Raw genomic sequence first — 15,969 nt, 5'->3', positions numbered from 1 at the left:
AGCTGCTGGAGCCGCCAAGCTGAGAGCTGCAGTTTGGGCAGAGGCAGCAGCAAACAACTGGGAGCTTCAGGGAGCTAAAGCAGTGGCCCCTACCTGCAGTTTCCAGCTGTTTGCCACGCGGCGCTACAGGGAGGGCTGCTGATGGTAAGAGGTGGGGCGTGATTCAAGCTGTTGGGGAGGCCCGACCTTTTAAATTGTGTGTGTACCCCCCCTCCGCAAGGACCAGTCTTCTCTGGCAGAAGCCCCTAGCCCCACCATCCTGCCGCAGGCAGAAGCCTCAAGTCTGCCCCCCCTCTAAATCCCCTGATAGGCAGAGAATGCGGGAGGCGGGGCATGGAGGACTCTGCGAGCCACATTTTAACTGTAAAAGAGCCACATGTGGCTCGCGAGCTGCAGTTTGGCCACCCCTGTCATATAACATATACAATGGGTCTGATTTACTATTCACTCTAAATTAGGAGAGCGCCATGGATGGCAATAGAGAGACACCACTGGGAGAAAGAGGAGAACGAGGTTCAATATATTTTATTTCTAGTCATACATTTCCTCTTTAATAGTTTTTAATGCTTATCCTCCTGCACAGCTAGAAAACCGATCTTGGGAGGTAAAACACAGTAACCTGCGATTAGAAGAGACTCTTTTTTTTAATGGGGGACTCTGCTATTGCTATGGAAGTACTTTTTGTTTGACCTCTAAAAGAAAAAATGTGGTTTCGAATCCCAACTGACCATTTGAGGAAAACTTGTTCTCTCGCGATACTGTCAGCATGATGTTTTCAAGCTCACATTGATGCCTGAATCCAGACGTTCTTATAACAAGCACATGAGGTGTCACTGCATGGGCTGACAAAAGCTTGGCCTACAGATTTCTTAAAACTGATATCTTTCTGTAATTACTGTTGGAAGACTGCCATGTATGTCTTGGGAAAAAAAAGTTTTCAGCACATATTTATGAAGCTTTTTCTTCCAGTTGTCCAATTTTTGTACGCAACTCTTCAATAAATAAACAACACAGTCACCCACTAAAACCTTGTTTTAGTTCAGCAACTACTATGGTTTATCACGTGGACTAACGCCAATATTGTTTTTGCTGCTGCTCACCTGTTACGGTGGAGCAAACAAAGTGGAAAGCTGGCTGTATCATGAAAGACTAGTAGACATTCTACAACCAGTTTTTCCAATCATTGTTCATCTTGTTCAACAATAGCCATACTGTTGAGGTTTTAAAAAAAACAACACTACAGTATGTCAGGTCAGGTGCCAGTGAACTGAACTTTCTCACCTTGATATTGCAGCATTCAAGACTTTACCTACGCTGCCTGTCATTTTCCTGTGTGAGTTCATTTGAAAGCACAGTGATTGGTTTTACCCACATAGTTATTAGTGGGGCATTTAGTGCACTGGATGAGATCCATCACATGATGTGAGCAGCATGTGTAGGACTCATAGATCTTTAACAGAGTGTTGTGGGGAGCTAGGGTGGCTAGGTGGGGGGTGTTGATCATTGTAGCCATGGAGATGGTTTTGCCTCTGTTGTACAAGCGGGGTCTGGTGCCGCTTTGAATTGGTGTGTCCTGGAACTTGCTTCTTATGATGCATTTAGGTTGTCTGAAGGCCAGAACTGGGGGTTCAGGAAAGAGTTCTTTCGGGGATTGGGGGGGGCATTGAGTATGGGCTGTAGCTGTTTGATGATACCCCATATGGGTTGCAATGTGGGTAGTAGGTGACAACTAGGGGTGTGCAGTCAGGGGGGGGGGGAGGAGGGGTTAGTTCTGTGTTGAAGCAGGTTCTCCCAGGGTATTTGGGTTGCCCATTCCCTGATGCAATCTACTTCGCTAGTGGAGCAGCCTTGTTCGGTGAAGGCAGTTTGAAATGTGAATAGCTTGACTTTTGCCTCAGTTCATATTCTGTGGTAGCTGCATGCCTGATGTTTTATATAACAGATTTTTTTTTTTTTTGGTGGTGGTGGATTGGCTCTGTGAAGGTGTATGGGTTTCTTGTATATAGCTGTCTGTAGGGGTCCATTGTCCGCGTGTTCTGGCGAGCGTTGGATGGATGGGTGGCGGTTGTTAAAGTTGTGGTGGAAATCTGAGGGTGTTTAAGCCATCTGGACCGACTGGTTTTGTGGTGTAATTGTCCAGAAGTACTTCTTCATGAAGAGGTTGGCATCTTGGGAAGCCATCCTCAGACCCACGGCTCTGGCCGTGCTTTGGACAAAGTGGTCGTTGTTGCATGTAAAATTGTTATGGATGAGGATGAAATGCATGAATTTGGCAAAGTGTTTGAGGTGGATAACTGACAGTTGTCCAGTGACTTGCATATAATTGAGGCAGGCAGCTATCCCATCAGTGTGGCGGATTTTGGTGTATAGGGAAGGGACAAGGGTGGATAGGCAAGGATGGTGTTCTGCGGGAGGTTGTAAATGGAGGCAGTCAATTCTGTCCTAGCGGAAGCTGACCCTTTGGTTTGAGGATGGTTTCTATCAGTCCCGCTATGCCTTCAGTAAGTGTGCCATGGTCAGATATCATATGTCTTTCTGGGTTCCCGTGTTTCTGTATCTTGGGAAGCATGTAGACGGTTCCTGCAGTGGGTTTGTGGGGTGGATGAGTTTCTGGACTTTCTCTTGGAGGGTTTGAGGGAAGGATTTTATGATATCCTTAAGTTCCTGGGTAAATTGTAGTGTGTCTGGGGGGCCTGCTCAGAGTTCTTTATAGTAGGTGGTGTCAGAGTTGTTGGTTGGCTTCCTTAACATAGTCATCCCAGTTGAGGACCACAATGGCACCCCCGCTCCCCCCTTTGCTGGTTTAGACTCACAAAGCCTATCACAACATGTGGTGTACCTCATCCAGTACACTAAATGCCCCACTAACACTATGTGGGTGAAACTAGACAATCTTTATGCTCTCGACTGAACTCACACAGGAAAATGATAAAAGATCAAAACACCCTATCACCTGTGGGTGGCGGTTGTTAAAGTTGTGGTGGAAATCTGAGGGTGTTTAAGCCATCTGGACAGACCTATCAGTCCTCATCCACAAAGGAAACCTGCACAACACTTTCATAAGAGGAGCCTGGGAGCTTAAATCCGTAACTCTGCTAGACACTAAAATCATGCGCTGACAAGAGACACTGGCTTTATGGCTTATTACAACAATCTGTAACCCACTAACCACCGTTTTGTCCTATGACTGTAGAGATGTTAACAGACCATTCTAATTTGAATAGTCCCTTCCAACAGTGGGTCTCAACTGCGGGGGAGGGGGTCACTAAGCCTGAGCCCATGGGTGGAGTTGGAAAATATGGGGGGGGGGCAGTGCCTTAAGCAGAGTGGGCCAGTCCTGTGGACGCATGTGCAGGCACACACATCAGCCCTGCCCCGGCGAGGTCAGAGGCAGAAAACCGGAGCCGGGCAGGGCAGGGTAGCTGCTGCCATGGAGCAGACACCCACAGTGTTCCCGTCTCCTCATGTGGCTGCTCCTCAGCTCCCAGTCCCCTTTGACTGCTCGCACAACTGGCGAGAGCTGTCTGGGTGGGGTTGGGGGGGAAGGGGAGGGCAGCTCTGGGAAGCACTGACTGTAGGGGGCTCTCAGCACACAACCCCTTGGGGATGGGGGTTGCTCGGGGGGCTTGGGTTGGTTGGCTGGCTCAGGCTGTCCTGGGGCTCCTCTGGCCACGGGGAGGGGGGAGGAGCCTGGGGTTTCTCCAGCCGTGCTAGGATGGGGTTGGGGCGTTGGGCAAGGGGGCCTCAGGGCTCCTGCCATGCAGGGTGGGGCCTCATGCAGAAGGGTCAGGGCCAGAGTCCCCGAAGGGTGGAGGGTGGGGTGTCCATTCACTGCCCCTGGGAGCCACTGCCTTGTAATTAAGGCTGCAAGTCTTTCACAGAGGTCACAGATTCCGTGACTTTCCATGCTCTCCCTGACTTTCGCTGGTGCAGCTGACCCCAGGGCTGCCTGAATGGCACCGGGGCCAGCAGCACTGGCTGCTCCTCCAGCGGCCCCAGACAACTGGTCCCAAGTGCTGCCCCAGAGCAGCAGAGCCCCAGGCCACCCCTCCTCCAGAGCAGCAGCGGCAGCCCTCCCCCTGAGCAGCAGTTTTTGCTGGAGTGTACACACACCCCTTCCCCAGCACCTACAATTTAGTTAGGGGTATTTTTAATAAAAGTCACAGATAAGTCACTCATTGCCCATGACCTGTCTGTGACTTTTACTAAAAATACCATGACTAACTAGTAGCCGTTCTTATATGTGCTAATGACTTATGCTAAACGATCTGTTCCACCTTGTCTTTTGCTGTGCAGCTGGGTGTTCCATGGCCAGCCCTGAAGCAGCACGCTGTGTGGCTTGACAGCCCCTCTCGGTCGCTCACCAACAGACGTTGGGCCACTAAAACAGCATTCTCAAATGTGGCTGCATGCAGCCACCAGTGGGTTTTCCTGGCAGGGAGGGGGACAAAGTGGAAGCCCCTCCCTGCAATGCCCAAGTGCTCTGAGGAAGGGCTGCAGTTCCCCCACACACACTTCAGCTGCGGGAGTCTGGGGGGGTGGGTTTAACCATTCACCCCCCTCAGCTGTGGGGCTCTGGTGGTGGGCTCTGTGCTTCAGCCCCTGCCTTGGGGTGGAGGGCTCCAGGCTTCAGGTCCCTTCCCCGCAAGCTCTGGACTTCAGCCCAATGACAGCAGGGTTCAGCAGGCCCAGATTTACTGGGCGCCGTGGTCAAGAGGCAAGGAGCAGGGGTGAGCTTGGGGTGTGAAGTTACAGAAAGCACCTCCAGGTAATGGGGTGGGGCAGAGCAGCCGGGCCTGTGTGAGCAATGAGGAAGCCGAGGAAGGCAGTGGGTCCAGGAGGCTCGCGGGGGGGTTAGGGGGTGTTGGAGCAGGTGTCTGGGGGGAAAGTTTGGGTCACCACTGTACATTATTTTTATTTCTGAGTCTGTAAAAAAGCTCTTCATAAATAGATGACAATGATTTGGACATGTAGATGTGCATATTTATTTGTTTTTCCTGAAGTTAATTAAGTATTTTAGGAAAACAGGTCAGAGTGGCCACCAGCAAAAGTTGGTGGCCGCATGCTGAGGCTACCAAAAAAATTTGTTGTGACACATCCCCCCTCCCCTGCACTAACAGCTACTACCTCACTACTCCCCCCTACTGCCCGCTATATCTAATATCCTGGGACTGACACAGCTACAACTACACTGCAATGAGCTGATATCTCATACCAGCATAGTCAGGTGCTCAGTAAACCTTAGCTCAACCTTAAGTAGGAGAATGTGACTCTAAGTCAAGATCAGAATGGTCCACCACTTACTATAAAGCACTGAACTAGGCATGCGTGCCCATTCTGCAGCCTTTAAGGGCTAAATCCAGTCTCAGGCTAGGTCTATACTTACAGGAGCCAGGAGAGAACAGACACGGCACTGCATGCCACCTCACACACACACCTCCACCCTCCCATGAGGGAATACCTAGCATAGCTGCTAAGGCACTCCTTAAGCAAGTAGAGTAAAAATATGCCAGATCCTTAGGGTATGTACCCTACAATGGTCGTTACACGCTCAAACATGCCTGCAGTGTCCAGCTATTGCCCCGCAGTAGGGAGTTGGTGGAGGCTTTCTCCACCCCTGAGAACTGCTCAAGCAGCAGGGAAAAGCTCTGGCAAGGGCCTTTCCCCACTGCCTCAGCCCTTGCCAGAGCCATTCACTGTCACAAGTGTGGCCACAGCCTGTTTTTCACTGTAGCATGTAGCTACACCTGACCTACACAAAGCCAGCAATATAGACAAGGCTTGAGTTATCCAGCCCATTCTGGAGGAAGAAGGGCAGCCGCTGCATCCATAAGGATGGCACCAGCTGTAGAATCTATGTTCCAGGAACTCATTTTTGTGTATATGCACCTTAGGAAGATGCCAGCAAACAGCAGGGCTGCCCGGGGAGAAAGGGGTGGGCAAGTGGGGCAATTTGCCCCGGGCCCCCCATGAGAGTTTTTCGGGGCTCCTGGAACGGGGTCCTTCACTCGCTCCCATGGCCCTGGAAAACTCTTGCGGGGGCCCGGGCCCCCGGAGCTTCTTCCTCTCCGGGTCTTTGTGGGCCCTGCCCACATTCTGCCCCAAGGCCCCACCCTCACTCCCCTCAAGCCATCAGGGGCTTCACTCCTGCTGGCAGCCTGCAGCTCGGGCCAGCGGCCAGGGCAACAGAACGTGTCCAACCTTAATTAATTTATGGTTTGTCCTTATGGTGACTGCTTAAGGCCAGGTTTAAAGTACAGACCGATATCGTTATAACTGTGTCACGGGTTTGGATTTTTCCCCTGAGTGATGGAGTTATAATATAACCCCCCTGTGTCAATAGCGCCATGTCAATGGGAGGGATTCGTCCATTGACATAGCTATCTCATCTTTGGGAGGTCAGAAGCTCTCCTGGTGGCATAGCAGCTTCACATACAAGCCCTAACAGTTAATGCTCTGTTAAGTTTTTTCAGTTACAAAGAGGTATAGATCCCTTTTGATTAGGCAGGGGATGCTTGGTAGCGGGTTGGATGTCAGGGGGTGGGTTCACTTGATGATTGTCCTGTTCTGTTCCTTCCCTCTGACACATCTGGCTTTGACCACTGCAAGAAGACAGGATGCTGGGTTAGATAGACCATTGGCCTCACACAGTATGGCCCTTCTTATGTTCTTATACTTTTGTCAATACAACTGCACAGCTACAGTCTTCTACCATAGCTGAACTGCATTGCTCTGGGATAAGGAAAAGGATGGGTTTAATTTTATTTTGTTTATAGACTCAAGCTTTATGTAGTGGCTGATTTTTATGCTGTTGGAAGTTCTGAAGTCTACGGCTAATGAGAACTGTAACATTCAACTGTTTCTGGGTCAGTATATTATTCTCTTGAAAGAATTTACCTGGATCCACTAAAAATACCCATTAGGTTGTTTCACAGTAAAAAACAAACAAACAAAAAGACAATGAATGCAAATTGTTTAGAAACAAATTTTATTAAAGAAAAATCTGTAGTGCAGTTTCTCAAGACAAATGCATACCTTTGGATGCAGTGGAGTACACAGGTACGTATACAGTAGTTTGCCTGCTACATGTCTGGAAGCTGAAAATACTGTTAAATCTGCATTGTGCAGGTTATAAATATAATTAAAATTTGCCAAAAATTTGGTGCTGGACCACTAACAGATACTTGGTTATGTATGTGCACTACATATTGCACAAGACTTTTGATTAAGCTATTGATTGTGCAATGGAATCACAGTTACGTGTTACATTAAGCATATTCAAACATATAGTTGATTCTTTGTTCTCCAAAACAGCACATCACTACAAAACTGCCATTTAATTTGTTACATATTTACAAAAAATATACAAATAACTTTTGTTTTCATTTTTGACAATGCACTAATTATGGATTTAATTTCATTCTTCCCTTGGGTCCTGATGCTGTGTACAAAGAGGCTTGGACAAAGTCAAAATTTCTAGGCAAGTAGGGTAGTATTGTTTTCACAACTTTGAAAACATGCGGAGGCAAAAAGAGAGGACTGCATACATGTTGATGTTCAAGGTAGATTACTGTTAAGAGCATTTAAGGGGATTGCAGTGGGCCAGTTGTTAGAATTCCAGCTAAAAATACATTGTTAAGCAGTTGCTCATAAAAGCAACTCAAAGAATTCTGGAAGTGGAGTAGTTACATCTTGGCTTTCTCTCTCTTACGTTTGTGCTAAATGCTGTCATGATAACCAGAGGCATAACAATTACAGGTAACATAGTTAGCTGCTTACCCGAGCATAGCTAGACTGAGATTAAGAGGTTAATTTGGCCCACTGCTATATATCAGATTCCGCCGTCTCTTTCACAAAGTGTAATTCTAATGAAGTCAATGGAGTTGTGCAGTTGTGAGGGCTGAATTAGCCCAGTAATGCCAATAAATAATAGTATATACTAAAGGGATAATGTGATTTACAAACCTTCACAAGTCATCTTTCATTTCTATTCCTTTCTCATGTTTTAATCAAGAGCTGTCACTTGATTTGTCCAAATCCTCAAGTCTGACTTTGACCTAGTCTCTTTGCCAAATCCTTCTCATCTTAATCACACACGAAATGTCAGTAAAGGCTATATGATCTACAAATGCAGGCTACAGCCGTTCTAAAAAAGTTCATACTATCACATTTAACCTATAGTAAGAAAATGGAAAATTCTCCAGCTCGATGATCTTTCCCCAATAAGGTATCAAAATGTTTAGTATTGCAATTTCATAAATATAAAATTATGCTATTGTAATTATTGTACATCAGTCAGGAGAGGTGGTGGCTGCTTTCTCTTAAAGCTACACTTGCAACACAATATTATTTGCCAACATCTTTATCATTGGGAAATTGTATGAGTGGAGCTGGTGAGAAGGGAGTCATAGTAAATGTGTGTGTTTTTCAAAGTTAGCAGATACAGTAGCAATGGACTGAGTCAGATATAATGTAGGCAAACACTGTGCAAACTTCCCCACTGAGTTCTGCCAGTTTACTCATATCTTCGCCTTTACCAATCTGCTATTCTCACCCCAAATTTCTCCCATTAAAGGGCACAGAAGGGAAAACAGAAATGCAGCCCATAAGTTGCTCCCACTTTGCCCCATCAACCCACCTTGATGGTGGAATCAGAAGCAGAGCGATTCCAGAAGAAGGCCCACTCAGAAAAAGACCCGGGGGGGGGAGGGGGGAATCACCCTTAATTTTTCATATGGTAGGACCTGGCCTCCAAGCCCCATTCCTCCTCTGCCTCCCACTGACTGTATACAGCCCCCTCTACAAAGCTGTGAAATTGCAGATGTTACAATGGCTGTAACAAGGGCCAGCTCCAGGTTTTTTGCCGCCCCAAGCAAAAAAAAAAAAGAGCCGGAGTGCTGCCCCTTGAAAAGAGCCGCCCCCAAAGGACCGGAATGCCGCCCCTTGAGAAGTGCCGCCCCAAGCACATGCTTGGAACGCTGGTGCCTAGAGCCGGCTCTGGCTGTAACTGATGATGCTTTAAGCATCATCAAATCCAGGGAACATGCCCTAAAGAATAGCTGTTCTATGACTCTTCTCCTTACTTCTTGATACAGGGGAAAAGCTAAGGAGCAGCATGGGTAGCAAACCCGAATGTGGCTCACAAGCATTACCCCATATGTAAACGCAGTGCTGTGGCTCTTAGTACTGACCTTTTTATGCAGGGCTGCTCAGTGTCACACTTTGGGCAAGACTCACACATTTGCTCCTCGTCCCTGCAGCCCTGCTGGAATCACACATAAGCACTAGGCCACCCTTGAAGCAATGGGCAGAGAGACTCTCTCCTTTGCTCTCAGTGGTGTCCAGGCAGTATGGAATTGGGGCACTGGAGAGCCGGCAGAGGGAGCTGCCAGTGGCACCACTGCCTCACTGGGAGGGGCTCAAAGAGAGTGCAACCAAAGGGCCAGTCCATCCACTGCCTTCCCTCATCTCTCCACCAGCCCCTTGCAGCCCTCCCCCCAGTATTTCCAACCCCTGCCTGTTCAAAACGTGTCAATCTGGTCCCTGAAAACCACATGATTGGCTTAAAAATGGCCAGATTTTAAAAAGAAGTTTGAGTTCTTTTGATATGCCTCCTGATGTTGGAGCATGTAGGGCTCAGGTTTTCTAAATCCCCTCTGCAACCATGTAAATAGCTAATTCCAGGCTTTTGGTCGCCCCAAGCAAAAAAAAAAAAAAAAAAATGGGGCGTCCAGAACGGCAAAGCAAAAAAAAAAAAAAAAAAAAAAAAAACCTGCGGCGCAGCTGGAGCGCGGGTGCAGGGGGACCGGCTGGGGGGGGGGGCGGGAGGGGGAGGGATCGGGCGGGAGAGAGAGAGAAGGTGGCGGCCAGGGCTACAGCAGGGGCGCTGCCACACGGCCCCTACCACTGCGCCCCTCCTGCTGCCTGCCGCGAGGGCTCTGCTCCGCGGCCCCTACCACTGCGCCCCTCCTGCTGCCTGCCGCGAGGGCTCTGCTCCGGTCGGCGGGGAGGGAAGGAAAAGGACTGCCCTCAGGGCGCTCTGGTTCTCCACGCCGCCGCCCCCTACAGGGCTGCCGGAGCGGAACAAGAAAAAAAAAAATGGCTGTGCCGCCCTAGGATTCGGCAGAATGCTGCCTCCGACAATCTGCCGCCCCAGGAGCTGGGGCTTTAAGAAAAACACTAAAGTGTGCAAGAGTTAACAACACTGCCTTCCCCCCTCCATGCCCCACCTTACACACCTCCTCAGGCTGCTCCAGGATCTCCGAACTGCACACCCATTCTCAGGCCTATCCCCCTTCAGCCACCACCCTCACACTGCCTCACTCTAAACCCAAAGGCTCCGCCCTCCACAGCTGCCCCCAAAATCTTGCAATTCCCTGCTGCTCCCTCTCCCCACCACTGGCTTCTCTAGGCTCCTCTCACCCACCTGATTCTGCCAAACCCCACTGTCCTCCAGCAGTCCCTGGTTACTCCTACCCTTGTATTGGTGGTGAGGGAGAGGCTCATCCCCTCATACTTCCCCGCTGCCCGCTGGGAACACCTGAATGGGTAGCAAGCAATGATCCTGACTGGCAAGAAATGCCACACAGGGAGCATCCATATGCTGCCCAGTGGGCAAACAGCCACTGCACCTGCCCCGCCCTCTGGTGAGTGACTTGTCCCATCTTACGTAAGCAAAGCCCCATCCCAGGGCAGTTTAGCCAGTAAGCCACATTCTAGCTCAGGCTCCAGTGAAGCGAGCAGGGAGGTCCATCTTTGTGGGGCTGCCCTGCCTCATTGCACTCCCTCCCCTCGGCACCTGGCCAAGTGTTTGGCAGGCAAGAGAAGGCATGCTGTGTGGCCATGTGCATGTGCCAGCAGCACTCCTCTCTCCTAGAAACTGAGGTGGGGAAAGGCCCCTGGGAGAAGGCAGTGGGGGCCTGGGGTTTGGGTGTGTGTAAAGGGTGGAAGGAGGGGTTTGAAAAGGACAGCTCAAAGCCAGAACGTGAGTGTGAGTGTGTAGAAGAATCAGAGAGGAAAATTATTGGTGGCTAGGGTTGCCAAGCATCTGGTTTTCGATCAGAACGCCCTGTCGAAAAGGAACGTTGGTGGCTCCGGTCGGCACTGCTGACCAGGCCGTTAAAAGTCCACTCGGTGATGTTGCAGAGATAAGGCAGGCTAGTCCCTACCTATCTCCTAGGCAGGAGGCCATGAGGCTCCACCCGCTGCCCCCGCCCAGAGCACTGGCTCAGTACTCCCATTGGCCGGGAACTGTGGCCAATGGCAGCTGGGAGGCGGTGCCTGGGGGCAAGAGCAGCGCGTGGTGCCTCCTGGCCCCGCGCCTAGGAGCCGGACCTGCTGCTGGCCACTTCTGGGTCACAGCATGGAGCTAGAACAGGCAGGAAGCCTGCCTTAGCCCCACTGCACCACTGACTGGGAGCCTCCCAAGGTAAGCCCCAACCCCCTGCCCCCACCCTGAGTCCCCCAAACCTGCAGCACTACCCTGGCCCCACTCCAGAGCCTGCACCCCCAGCCCAGAGCCCTCATCCTCCTGCACCCCAACCCCATGCCCCAGCCCAGAACACCCTCCCACTCTGAATCCCTCATATCTTGCCCCATCCCAGAGCCCGCACCCCCAGCCCAAAGCCCATACCCCCTCCTGCTCCCTAACCCCCTGCCTCAACCCGCAGCTCCCTCCCGCACTCCAAATCCCTCGGCCCCACCCTCCTGCCTGGAGCTCCTCCTGCACCCCACGCCCCTCATTCCCAGCCCCCGCACCCTTAGCCAGAGCCCTCACCTTCTCCCGCACCTCAAGCCTCTGCCCCAGCCCAGTGAAAGTGAGGGTGGTGGAGAGCGAGCCACTGAGGGAGGGGGAATGTAGTGAGGGGGCAGGGCCTCAAGGCAGGGCAGAGCGAGGGTGTTCGGTTTTGTGCCATTAGAAAGTTGGCAACCCTATTAGTGGCAGATGAGGAGGTGCCAGTATAACCCACAGCCCAGGCTCAGATTAGTGAGGGAACCAGAGGTGAAGAGAACAGAGATGAGAGCCACGTGGGTGGGTGGGTGGGTGTGGGAAATTGCTCAGAAGAGCCCCGGGAAAGGCAGGAGGGCAGAGATAGAGGGAGGAGGAGGTAAAAGCGTATTGGAAGATCTAAAAGGAAGTGGGGAAAGAGATTAGGACACTTGGGAGAGAGGGAAGGCAGCTAACAACAGAAAGGAAGAGGACAGAGAAAATACATGATAGAAGGAGTCAATATAAAAGAGAATAGGGGAAGAAATAGGGATGAGTAGCATGGTGTGATTTTTGATTATTAGCTTGCAAGATCTGCTCAGGGCCATCCCTAGGGGGGTGAGGGGCCTGGGACAACCCACCCCCGCCGGCCCAAGCCCAGGCCCTGCCCCCACTCCACCTCTTCCCCCAAGCCCCTTTCCCCGAGTGATGCCGGGAGCCAGTGGGGCGGAGCAGAGGGTGGGGGAGGGGGGCTGGGCTGGGTTTCTCATTGCTGCCGGTGCCAGACCCCCCACTAACCTCCCAGGCTGCCCTGGACCCCACATCCCAAAGCACGGGGCCCCCCAAGGCATGGGGCCCGGTCCATCCTATGGACGAGACGGCTCTGGTGTTGGGTTTCATTATAAAACCCTATATAGAGGCAGAAGAGAGTGTAAAGCAAAGGACTAGGAAAAGCAATGTAGCATGTAGTGGGATATACAGCAGACGATGGGAGCAGGGACAACAGACAACTAGGAATGTGAAAGGACATGAGAGAAAGGAAGAGCTGAGAAAAACACAGAGAAGGAGAGAGAGAGGAAACAGAAATTGAGATAAACAAATGAATGAAAGTCTGACTAACAAAGTGGCCAAATCACTTAGTGATTAGCTCCATGCACTTAGATAAAATGTGAACAAAAGAAGATGTGCAACATCAAACTGGGGATGGAGCAGGTACGCTGGACATGTCTGTGATCTATGCTTTCTTTAACTTAGCTCATGTTATGGAATAATGATTAAGGACTATGAGGTGAGGTAAAGCAGGGGTGGATGCTTCTGGGTAGAAAGCTAGCTGAAAGGAGTGACTCTTCAGGACTAATTTGAAGGATTGGAGTCAGCGTGAAGGAAACTGTTCCAAATGCTAGTGGGAGGTAAAATAATGGAGCCGGGGATTAGATCCACAAAAGTATTTAGGCCACTAACTGCCACTTCAGATGGCAAAGTTCAACATTTAGGTGCCACTAAGATTCTCATGGGCTGCCTAACTCACCTAGCACCTTAGATACTAAATTTCCACTGTAAAAGCTCCCTGGACTCCTAAGTTGCTGCCAGTGAGCATGTGCACAACCACCTCAGCCTAGCATCCAGCCTCCTATCTCAGGCCTAAGCCCCAGCGCAATCCTCAAACTAAGTGTTCTCCTGCCTAGCTCATCTGCAGGGCCTGAACATTCCTAACCTCCCCACAAAACAGCCAGGGGAGGGGGTGGGACAGTCATTGGAAAGGGGGGCTGGAACCTGAGTCTCCCCACTCCTGCTCTCACCCTAGGCTATGGCATTGTTCTCTCTCTCTTACTTACTGCCCATTATTTATACAATGGAACAGCTTCAACAGGAAATACAATTATCTTATAACACAGTGCTTAGGGTGCTAGCCTGGGTGGCGGCAGACCCTAGTTCAAATTGTTTCCCCTCACCAGGAAGAGAGGTTAGGCACCTAATTCCAGGAGCACATCACAGGCAGAGACAGGCTCCTCTGTCTGGCCTGGAGTTCGGTGCCTAACTCCCCTTGAGGGATGGGGCTTAGGCCACATGCCTCAGTATTTCCTATTGGCTAGCTTAAGAGGCTGCCCAGTCAGTAGGGTGGCTTCTATGGATCTCATTCTTAGGTGCCTAATTCTCTCCTGGCATTGTGCAGGAAGCCTGGACCCCTAACTTGGGGCTATGGATTCCACCAGGCAGCAAGGCACCGATCAGTTAGGCATTGCAACACTGAGCATTGTAATGCTTAGGGTCTTTTGGGGTCCTAGCCCAAAGTGCAGGAAGCAAAACTTCCAAGAGCCTGGCATAGTATAATAAACCCAAATCTATAGCTTATATCAGACAAATAAGTCATTCACAAAGGAAGGAGGGGAGACAAGCAGAAAGCGGAAGTTATACTGAATAGACTGAGTTTTGAAAATGAGGTCAAAGATTGAAGCTGATACAGCATTAGAAAGGAAACCATTGGAGGGATCTGAAATTAGTGGGGTGATATGGTCAGCACAGCAGACAAGGAAGAGACCTTTAGCTGCTGTGAGTTGTATGAACTTGAGCAGGAAGAAATGAGATGCATATGGGAGGGAGAAGAAGAGGCATTATTTCCGTGGCAGATGTCTCAATCCACTGTGGGCCCTCCTACTGAAGTTCCACAAGACATTGGTCCACTGCACCATTATCCTTAAATCTGTCCCTTTCCTGTCCCCACTTCTCTCAGCTGCAGGAAACAGAGTTCCATCACATCAGCTGAGGACCTAAGGGAAGAATTTGACAAGGCAGTTATACTTCCCATCAGTGCAACCCCGCAACCCCCCAACTTCCCCTGCAAAACTTGGGAATTGTGTAGGTTTCTCCAAGCTGTGTAAACTCAGGGGAGACTGAAAACATTTGCTGTGTTTTTTATGATGTGGCTGAACAGCCACTAGCAACTGAGTTGAGACAACCTTTTATGAGCCAAACACCACCTGACTCCAGGATAACATAAGGGAAAGACTCATGTGGAAACCTATTGTACCTCTCCTGCACTACCCATTCCTTTTTCAAAAAATGAAATGTGCCCTGCAAATATAGTATGCACTATGCCCTGCAAGACTTTGGGTGAAGCACAATCAGAAAGTTCCAGTATGGATTTGACAATGTTTCTATGGTCTTCATTCTCTTCTATGAGTCTGGGTCACTTATCAGTGATTTATCAGCACAGCTGTACTCATGAGCCTCAGGCTGTAGCTTTATTGCCTCATGTTGTTTGTGTGCGAGCCGATGTGTGTATTCTTGCTGCGGTTGAGGTGATAAATTCCTCATCTCACACAGCGCTGCCTACTTTTTGTTATAATCCATAACCAGATTGTCTGCCTTAAAGGCCACTGGTCTAAAAAGCTGCTGTTTTCCTACGTGAGCCGTTACAGTGCAGAACCCAAATTTGGGTTGAAGTACGTAAACAAGAAAGAAGTGAGAAATGATACCACATTTGTACAAAGTGGGCCAAATTTTGACCTTACAGCAGCTAGTGTTAAGGTCAAAGGGAGTTGATATAAGCATCAAAAGGTAGAATTTGGCCCATTAACATTAGCACCATGCAAAATAAAAACACAAGATAACGTTTTCAACATATGATATTTAAAAAGCCTTGTCTCACAAGTCGTTAATAACCCTATTATAGTACTAAGAAAATACACTACAAAGGCATACTATTTAAGACATGTTGTATACTGTTGTATGAATTATCGCTACGTAGCAAGGCTTTACACCCTTTGTATTGCAATGAATTATCACAGCATGATAATGTAAATTCTACAAAAACAAAGAAATCAAGAATGATCAATAAAGTTGAAATGCAATTAATGTTTTCCGGTGTTGCAAGGAAATCATTATCGTTAGAATGGTCAGGGTAAAAGAATGTCTCCACTTTTTCCTTTCAGCACCAATTAAGGTCACTTGGGTTTTTTTTCATCCATTTAGAGAGAGGGAGAGGGTATGCATGTGCGATAGTAAATATATGTTTCTGCAGTCCTAAGGCCATACGTCCCTAAACCAACAGAGCTAGATCACAAAGGGACTTAAGCACCTAAATCCCAGAATCAGGCCTCATGGGTATTTGCAAAACCCACACTCAGCTGCTGCTGAACACTGTAGGTGCCTACACTCAGTTCACACCTAAGTTTTTGCAGTAAAAGTTCCCTAGGCGCCTATGTTTCTGAACCAGAGCTTGTGCACTGCAGCCTCACTCTAGGCGTCTGGATAACCGTAAG

General features: G+C 49.4%; 1 long non-coding RNA gene across 1 annotated transcript; it reads left to right on the top strand.

The window, feature by feature from the left end:
* Nucleotides 1-15,566, top strand: LOC135983780 (uncharacterized). Its single transcript, XR_010601580.1, has 2 exons — nucleotides 1-144; nucleotides 14,439-15,566. It is a non-coding gene; the product is annotated as an uncharacterized LOC135983780 (long non-coding RNA).
* The last annotated feature ends 403 nt before the right edge of the window (nucleotides 15,567-15,969 follow it).

Source organism: Chrysemys picta, chromosome 5 (genome assembly GCF_011386835.1).
Source record: "Chrysemys picta bellii isolate R12L10 chromosome 5, ASM1138683v2, whole genome shotgun sequence".
In the NCBI taxonomy this organism is placed as follows: domain Eukaryota; kingdom Metazoa; phylum Chordata; order Testudines; family Emydidae; genus Chrysemys; species Chrysemys picta.
This window is presented reverse-complemented; position numbering and strand designations above follow the sequence as displayed.